This window comes from Crocuta crocuta, unplaced genomic scaffold (genome assembly GCF_008692635.1).
Source record: "Crocuta crocuta isolate KB4526 unplaced genomic scaffold, BGI_CrCroc_1.0 scaffold9, whole genome shotgun sequence".
Taxonomy (NCBI): Eukaryota; Metazoa; Chordata; class Mammalia; order Carnivora; family Hyaenidae; genus Crocuta; species Crocuta crocuta.
In genome coordinates this window covers 5,594,023-5,603,314 of record NW_027551567.1, presented here as the reverse complement: position 1 = coordinate 5,603,314, position 9,292 = coordinate 5,594,023, and the positions used below count along the sequence as shown (strand labels likewise).

Sequence of the window (9,292 nt, the reverse complement as noted above, 5' to 3'; positions counted from 1 at the left end):
AAAATTGTTACACATTTACGAGCTCATGGCTATTACTTTCTTTTAGTGGTTATGCTCAAAATTTTGGTAAGCATAAGTTAATTTAACAAAATATAAAATTAAGTATCTTGAATTCTTTCTGACAACATAAAATTTCAGAATAATTAGTCTCCCCTCACTGCTTTTGTAAACTGTTTTCTAATACTCAAGTCCTGTTGTTTTTTTTTTGCAGCACCATAAATTGTACAGTTATTTTATTTTATACAATGTCCAATTTACCTACCTGTTTATCATTTTAATTCTCATCATTCTTTCTTATATCTCAGCCCATCTTTCTGATATCAGTCTCCTTTTTCTTGAAATATATCCTTTATGAGTTCCTTTAGAGCAAAATCCTTGGTAGTAAATTCTCTTGCTCTTGAATTTTTGTATCTGTAAAAAATTTCATTTTACCCTCATTTTTGAAAGATAGTTTTTTGAGGGGATGGGGGCAGAATTATAGGTTGATAGTTGTTATCTACCAGCATTGTAAAAACAACATTCCACAGTCTACTAGCTTCCAGCATTGCTGTTGAGAAGACTGATGCCATTCTTATTGTTGTTCTTATACAGGTGACCCACCTTTTCTCTCTGGCTACTTTCTATATGTTCTCTTTGTCTTGGTGTTCTTAAGTTTTACTATGATGTGTTTAGGATAGCTTTCTTTTTCTTTATTCTCTTTGAGCTATATTTATTGTACTCCTTGGAGGTATACAGTCATGATTTTTTTTATTAGCTCTTTTTTTTTTTTTTAAGTGGTTTTATTTTATTAATTGTTTCTAACTTACAGAACTCCCTAGAGACCCTTTACATGTTTCCAGATGAAGCCGGGAAGAAAAGCACATTAATTATACACACAAACTCCTTTTGGCGAATTAAGCATGATGCACAGTGAACATGAAATGACTGGCCCTCCTGAGCTATCAATCTAGTCATTAGTGATGGCTTGTATCAGTAGTATTGACATGGGCTTATCCAAATTGGATTCTTTAAAGAGTCATTTTAATTTTGCACAAATGTAAGAAGACAAAGTAGTTTGACATCTCATTTTTTTAACCCTCTCTTTTGCTGAGTGCCTAGAGTGTCTCTGTAATATCAATTCAGTATTTTACAGCACTCTAGTGTTTGTGAAACACCATATGTTACCTGAACATGCCACAGGGCAACCCCGGGAGATAGCTGAGTTTCACAGGGAAAGAATTGAGCCTCTGCCTCAAATCACAGTTAAAGTCTATGTCTCATATCAGTATAGCCACAGAGACTCTGGAGTCACTAGTACAGTTTTTAACATCTCTGAGCAGGAATATGGGTTGAGTTGTTCCTAAGCCCCTTTCTTAATTACTTGGGAGAACTGGAGATCATCTTCCATGACACCATCACACAGCTACCACAGCAACTTAGAATGTTGCTCTGACATTCTGACTGCCTACCACAGCAGACCGTACACATCTTAACAGAAGAATATCATAGCTGGATAAGAAATAAGGTGGAGAGTTAAGAGCCTGGTAATCAGGGCCCAACTTCCAGGTGTGAATCCCACCTCTGACATGATTTTTTTTATTAGTTCTAATGTACAGTTATTACTTATATATTCCATCTCCTCCATTCTCTCTAGTAGATTATTTTAAACTCCTGCTGTAAGACCTCCTCCTGTTTCCATCTTCTACATTTCTCAATTTTGCTTACACATTTTATATTACTAAATTTCTGCAGTATTGTAGGTAGATTCTTCACATAACTCCAGTTCACTAATTCTTTCTTCAATTTTGTCTAATCTGCTATTTTACTGATCCATTGGGATTTTAGAAATTAATTTATTTTTAAAATTTGATTCTTCTTTGGTTGTCTTTTGTTGCATGCTTGTCTTTGTAACTGNGGGGCTCGAACCCACGAACCGCGAAATCATGACCTAAGCGAAAGTCGGACGCTTAACCGACTAAGCCACCCAGGCGCCCCTATAACTGCATTCTTATTGTCTTTAAATATCTAAAACTTAGCAGTCCATGGAGGTCCAAATCTACTGTTTGTTCTTTCTACCAACTCTCCTCCACAGTGGCCTTCCTTCTAGTGCGTTTACATGTGAACTCAAAGCTTGATATTATTCTTTTAAACTCCAATAGTCCTAACTTGGGAAAACATTCCTCCAGAGAAAGTTTGGCTCTGCCTCAACTGGTCATCAATGGGTACATACGACCTAAAACTACCTCAGTTTTTCTAAAGAGTTTAGCTCAGAGCTAGAGATGTAGATTCAATTTATCCTCACTACTATTCCAATGCTTAGTATACTCACAACAGTGTTGCTATAGTAACCCAGCCTTAAAGGCATAGGAATGCATCCCTCCAGGCTATCTGCAGAATCTGGCCCTTTCTCTACTCCCTAGATACCTGCTGTTCTAATTCCCCTATTGCTCTGGCCTCAGTCCCCATCTCTGCAGTCTTGATCTCAGTCACCCATGCTTGATGCAGCTTCACCAGGTCTTCTGGCTGCCCTGAACTAAGATTAGGGGTGCTCATGTTATATGTCTCAGGAGAGGTAAGCAAAATAGAATAAATATAAGGAAAAAATTCATTAAACTGGACAAAGAGCAATTCCCTTTGCCTAAAATGGTTTTCTGCAACCCCTCCCCCATGCCATCCTTAATTCTTACCTACCTGGAAAGCACCCACCATCTTTCAAAACTCAGCTTAAACATCACTTCTAGGAAGGTTTGGATGACCATACCCTACTTGTGTCCCTACCTACCCCAGTGGGATTTAGGATTGACTATCTCCTTGCTCTGAGTTGGTTTCTTTTCCTTTCTCTTCCTTTTTTTCCCCCTTGTTTTTGTTTAACTTTTAATTTGTTTTGGGAGAGTAAATGCTCAAAAAATTATGGGCAACTATGTCTAACTAATAACAAATTTGAAAAACTGCTCCCACGTGCAACAAAATTACCAATACATTAAAGAGAAGTAATTGGGAATATTAATTTCTGACCAATTCATTATTTTACTAACTATATACTTAATTTGTTTTCAACCAAATTGTTTTTGACCAAATTATCACGTACTCCTTTGAACCCTACTAAATCCCACATGTATTTTTTTCATAGTATTTCCAACTTTTTATTTCTGTAGTTGTTCCCTAGAGTACTAAATTATAAATTTCTTGGAGGCAGTAACCATTTACTTCTATTCCCAGCCCATAGGAGAAAGCCTCATATTCATTATTCATTTAATATGGTTAAAGTAATGAATAAATAACATGCAGAATGATCCCTTTATGTCTAAACAAAGTATGCTAACTCTGTCTCTGTAGGCAAACAGCTTTGTACACTACTGTTTGTGATTTATAAAGCTGGATGTATGTGTTAATCTTAGATAATTGCTTGTGTATAAAACGTCTTTGGACTGTTGTGAAAATGATGATCATGAAATTTAAAGCCATGGTCATTTGCATAGTTCAGAGTTTTTACAAAAAGAGAGCACAAAGGAAGAGAAAGTCGGTTTCCACTTCACCCAGATTTGTACCTTCAAGGATCACTATCTACCTAATTATTTATTACAAAAATACATTGACCCCACCAACTATTGGAACTTGGTGAGACAAACTTAAGAAGTTTGAATTCCAAAAGTAATGAAATGAAAATTCTAAGACCCAGAAATTATCATATTTTACCTGCTTTGCCAAATCTTCCTTAATTCATTTCTTGCCAGTTTTCATAAAGGAATGCTTCTTTGGAATCTAGCAAATGGAGGAGATTGTTGTTTTTCCTAGAATTTATCTCAATAAATATTTACCAAGTTGAATATCAATCTTCATTCATATTGATTCTGTTGATATACTGAATAGAACAATTTAATGCATGCACTCTATTAAAAGCCATTAAAAGCTGAACCTAGTAATTAGGATCCTCCAAATATTAGTCTATCACATTCAGTAGTGATGGATTTGGATTTCTAATTCTGCACAGATTCTATACTTGATTTCAACATCTTGATAAGTATGGCTAATGACTATGTCTGGGTATATTTCTTTTAAACATATGTGACCACTTCCATACTGAAATGTCCAACTCACTGAGCAGAGGAAACGTACTATCATTATTATTGATCCCATTCTTAAAAATAAGTAAGGTGGTTGAATAAGTAGAAACTGAAGTAATCTTAGGTTGTTTACCAATGTTAGCAAATATGACAGAATCATATACAAATCCATTTGGGAAGCAGCAGCCAAACATTTTTTGGATTCTGTGATTTTCTATTTTTTAATACATTAATTCATATTTGAGAGAGAGAGACAGAGCATGAGCAGGGGAGGAGCAGAGAGAGAGGGAGACATAGAAACTGAAGCAGGCTTCCAGGCTCCAAACTGTCAGCACAGAGTCCAACACGAGGCTTGAACTCAAGAACCATGAGATCATGACCCAAGCCAAAGTTGGATGCTTAATTGACTGAGCCATTCAGGTGTCTCTGTGATTTTCAATTTTTAAAATCCAATTCCATTTTATGTTATATAGTAGTGAGTTAACTGATAAATATAGTAGTGACACACATCTGGTAATATCTAATGGGCATGTCACCTTTCCCAGGGACTCACAGCTAGACTCAAGGGGAAGGTGTTAGAGATGGTGAGAAAGCAGCCTATAAGATTGATCTGTGTAGGTATTTTCATAATATACCTGCGAGACCCCAAGAAAATATGACCATGGGACATGTAAGAAAGATGCCTACTATTGTATGTTTCTCTACCTCCCATGCTTAAGAATTACCTATGTTTAGAATCCAAGCCATTTTATCGGCCTTTTGGCTAAGATTAAGTGTAGAATCTAAGCCATCTTAGGTAATGTTCAAGTTCACTCCATATTTCAATGGCCCAAATGAAAATTGATACACAAATGAACACCCTTTATAATAAAGATACAATAGTCTCAGATATAATAGTTTCCATACCATATACTGTAGAGTTGGTATAATGGCAGCTTTCTCTGCTAATTCTAGTTAGTCAGATACCTTAGAAAACTTGATGGTCATTTTTCATATCTAATGGCACCCAAACTTCTCCTTTATAGAAATCCCGTTGGTCAGTGTATATACTTAAGTTAGTGATGCTGTGCTTACATAATGCTGCTGATTATGTACCAGGCACTGTTCTAACTGGTTCACATTGACGAGATGAATTAATCTCACAATATTTCTATGAGGTAGGTACTATTGTTGTTCTCTTTTTACAGATTAAGAAATTGAGGCTCAGAGGAGTTAACGAAAGCATGCAAAGTCTCAAGGCTAGAAAGTGTTAGGACCTGGATGTGCATTTGAAAATTTAGCACAAAGCTCCTTTCATAAGAGTATTATACAGAAACCAAATGTTTTCCTCTGTACCTACTGAACCTAAAGAACTATCTGAAAATGTCAGACGAAAAACATGCTAATTCAGGTCATTTTATAGATGGATAAGGAAGTCAAAGTCCAGGAGAATTTAAGTTATGTGGATTATCAATGTTCCTTGATTTTCCTTGGCTTCGGAGGTTTCTATTCTCTATTTATAAGGATAGGAAAGATGGATGAATCCATATGACATTACAAAATACACATTCCTGTTAAAACCTAGGGTAGAATCAAGTGTCTTAAATCATTGTTACTCTTCCCACAGAACTATTACAGGATGGATCCTGAGTGACTGCATGGTGAATAGCATATCATTTCCCCCCAGTGGATAATCATTGGGCATCCAATCCTCGCACCCTCAGTCTAGGTTCTTTCTCTTCATAAAATGTCCAAGACATGCTATGGGTCAGCAGTTTGAGTCTTTCTTGCTGACCTCCTTTTATTGGCGTGTTTACTGCATGAATAGTAGTTTTGTTATTCAAAGTACAAGAGCCACTGACACAATAACAGTTATACTTTAAGATTTTCAGGTATGACCCACTCTACCTCAAGTGGACAATAGCTTCCACACACCAGGCAAAGCTCTGTCCCACAGCAATTTTATGTAAGACGAAGAGGCAGTAGGTATGGTCAGGAACAATTCCAGTGCATTCAAATACTATCAAGATATAGTATGTATATATTTTTTAAACTATATGCAGTAATTATTGCTAATGTTATATATTGTCTTGCTTTTTCTTTTCTCACCCAGTATGAACATGAAATACTTGACATCTGTCAGGCTGACTGGAAAAGGAAGGCTCAAATCACTCATCTTCGTAAGGGTGGACTTATTCTACTGAAGAACTGATGTAAGAAGATAACAGAACAAAAATCAACATATAAGCAAACAAGTGTGAGCAATGCCTGGTAAATAGCCTATAATGCTAAATTTCTGCATAGGACAAAATTTATATTCAAGTTGACAAAGCAATAAAAGAAGAAATATTTATGGATCTCAGCCGTAGATGGATCATGAGGGAGGGAGGAAGGGCAAATACTCTTCAGACAAGACAAAAAGTAACGGAAGAGCATTTCTAGCTCAACAATGTTTTGAGGGAGTTGAGCTCAGGAAACAGATTTCCGATGGACTAGCAGTTGGGTCAGCCAAACAATCAAGAAGACGTAATCAGGGGAGGCCATTTCATCCTTCATTCTGTTGGAGGCAAAACTGTGTTGATGTATAAATGCGCCTCCTGGTTTCCAATTGTTGTTCTCACTCAGCAATGAGGCATGAAGCCTGGGAAACCACAGATATTTGGATCTACGAAGGTATTTTATTTCCCCCTCTCCAGGGCTGAAGAGTGGAAAATACACAAGGGTACTTTATCTTAGTCTTACAAGGTCTCATAGACCTATAATCCTCTTCCTCTGAGCTCCAGGCTTATCAACTTGATCTGTACATAATTCTATTAATAAAAAGGGCTCCCTGGCATATACATCCCAGGCCAGGAAGAAGATGAGTGGATTTCTTCCCTCCTCATAGGCCTTACCCATCTAGCTTTTCTGTTGACAGAAACAGACCATCTTAAAGCAGCAACAATCTCTTTGTCTAGTTATTTAGGCTTCATATGCCTTGTTTGAGTAAGTTTCTCACTGAAAAGAAGAAAAATGGTCTTCACACCATCTAACACACATACACACACATGCACACACACACACACACACACACACTTTTTTTCTGAAATCTCCGTATCATCTTAATTCCTTCAGGACTAAGTCAATCCCAATCTCTTTCAGGGGACGGAGGGGAGGGGGAGTGAGACAGAGCAATGAATTCAGGGTTTCCCAGCATGGTTTTTACTTTCCTGAATCCTTAGAGACCTCCCTCCCAACTTTTTTCCCAGCTGTAGCTGGAAGCTGTAACAGATCCAGAGACCATTTTAGAACCTCATTTGTATTGTCCTGACACTTAGGAATCTAGTTTCTGTTACAAGGATGTCATCAAAGTTGGTGGGCTCATAACATGACCTACTTTCTAAAACCCATCTGTTAGGAGCCTATAGATTTTCTTGGTTTGTTTGTTTCTGACTGTCTCCAGAAAGAGCAACAGCAATGTTCTCACTTTCCAAGCCCAACCCTCAAATAATAATCAACTGAATGTGCACCACAACAGAGCTGAATATCTTCCAAATATGCAGCAGGCAAAAAACAAACAAACAAGCAAAAAACAGTGATTTTCTTAATCTGGAAGGTGAAGAGTCAGAGCAGGAAGTAGAAGTCAGTTTAATTTATGCACATCTAGGCTATCTCCCATCAAAAACTCACACCAGACTAGACAGCAGCATTAGAAAGTAGAACATAAGATCCACCATTTTGCCTGCCAAGCTTTTGCCACTGTGGGGTCAGGAGGTTATGGTGCCCTGTAACAATCAGGTTTGCAATACCATGTGTCCAAAGAAGAGGGATTTGGGGACTGCAAGCTAAAGTTAAAGAACTCCTTCACATAAGGCATAATTGCCTACTGATAGTAGCTCTTCAATTGCTCTCTCCATTGATTTTACCCTAGCTCAATGGCTAAATGAGTGCATGTGTGAACATGCATAAAATGAAACCTCTATGTTTCCCAAAGATAACCATTCCTGGTTTGGAATAAAGCTATGAAGAGGAGGGTGAAAGGAATGAGGGAAGGAAGGAGACAGAGAAGAAGAGACAGAGGGAGAGAGGGAGGGGGTAGAAGAAGGGGAAGAAGCAAAGCAGGAATTAAAAACCAAACATTCATATATAATGGCTTTTTAGCTAAATCCTGCATCTCTACTTAAAATCAGATACCAGATTCTATTAACACTCAATTTCATATCAAGCAGACTCCAGCCCAGTTTTACTTACTGACTCAGTAGTTCACTGTAATATGGTTCAGAATACCATTTTACAGTCTTTTAATTAAAGTCCAGCCTCCTCATGTTCCTGTCTTTAATCTGCAATTCTGTTGGAGAATCTTCCTTCTCTACAACTGACCCCATACTCCACTTTACAATTAAAACCTTGCCACTGTTGCCACTCTTACAATTAAAACCTGCCAGTGGCTGGCTCTGCCTGGCCCACTGGAAAAAGTTCAGAGTTCATGGCCTGACATACAAGATCCTCTACATCTGGCTCAAATCTTCCATTTCAAACTTATCTTTACTATGCCTCAATGTTTGTGCTCACAAAATGTCTCTTCCACCTCTAGGATTATATCTGCATTTTAAGTGAGAAGAAGAAAAGTAGAAGAGAACAAGAAATGAAAGAAGTTATCCTACACCAGGAAAACAAAAATTTTTTAAGAAATCCCTAAATTACAGTCATTTATATCTTATTGGCCTGAAGTGTTCACAATGTCACCAACAGCCACAAAGAAGTTCAGGAAAGCAAATAATTCCCAAAAGACAACTGCAGTTTTGATAGCAAGGAAGAACAGAAGGATGGTTATTGGGTAGGCAACCTGCAGAGCCCAAAGCCAACAGCGCGACCAGGCGTGGATTTTGGTAACACAAATAGACAAATACATCAGTGATGCAGGGCCAAGCTCTCCATAGTAGCCCACGAAGTTACACAGGATTTTGTTATAACAAGTCAACTCTAGACAGATGCGATATAAAACTCTTATATCTAGATATAAATATTACACCTAGATATTACATCTAGATATAAATATTTTTATATTTACTACATATAGATGTAAACATTTTTTTATAATCTTTTTGCTCTCCTTTCTGAGTTCTGAGACCAAATCATGAATTTTTAACAAATAGAAAGAGATGTATTAAAAGGGTTAAGTCACCATAACATTGACTACTCAACTATTCTTTCTAATTAAAAGAAACTTAGTCCAGGGATAAAACTGAATATCAAAATTATCCAGCATTTTAGCAGACAGCTTGACCCCA

The 9,292-nt window shown here is 37.2% G+C and overlaps 1 long non-coding RNA gene across 2 annotated transcripts; it reads left to right on the top strand.

Annotated features, from left to right (window-relative positions):
* Positions 1-1,442: 1,442 nt before the first annotated feature.
* Positions 1,443-9,075, top strand: LOC144220141 (uncharacterized). Of its 2 annotated transcripts, XR_013331643.1 has the most exons (4): positions 1,443-1,545; positions 5,069-5,200; positions 6,136-6,293; positions 8,596-9,075. It is a non-coding gene; the product is annotated as an uncharacterized LOC144220141 (long non-coding RNA). The 2 variants fall into 2 exon arrangements; XR_013331642.1 differs by lacking the exon at positions 5,069-5,200.
* Positions 9,076-9,292: the final 217 nt, after the last annotated feature.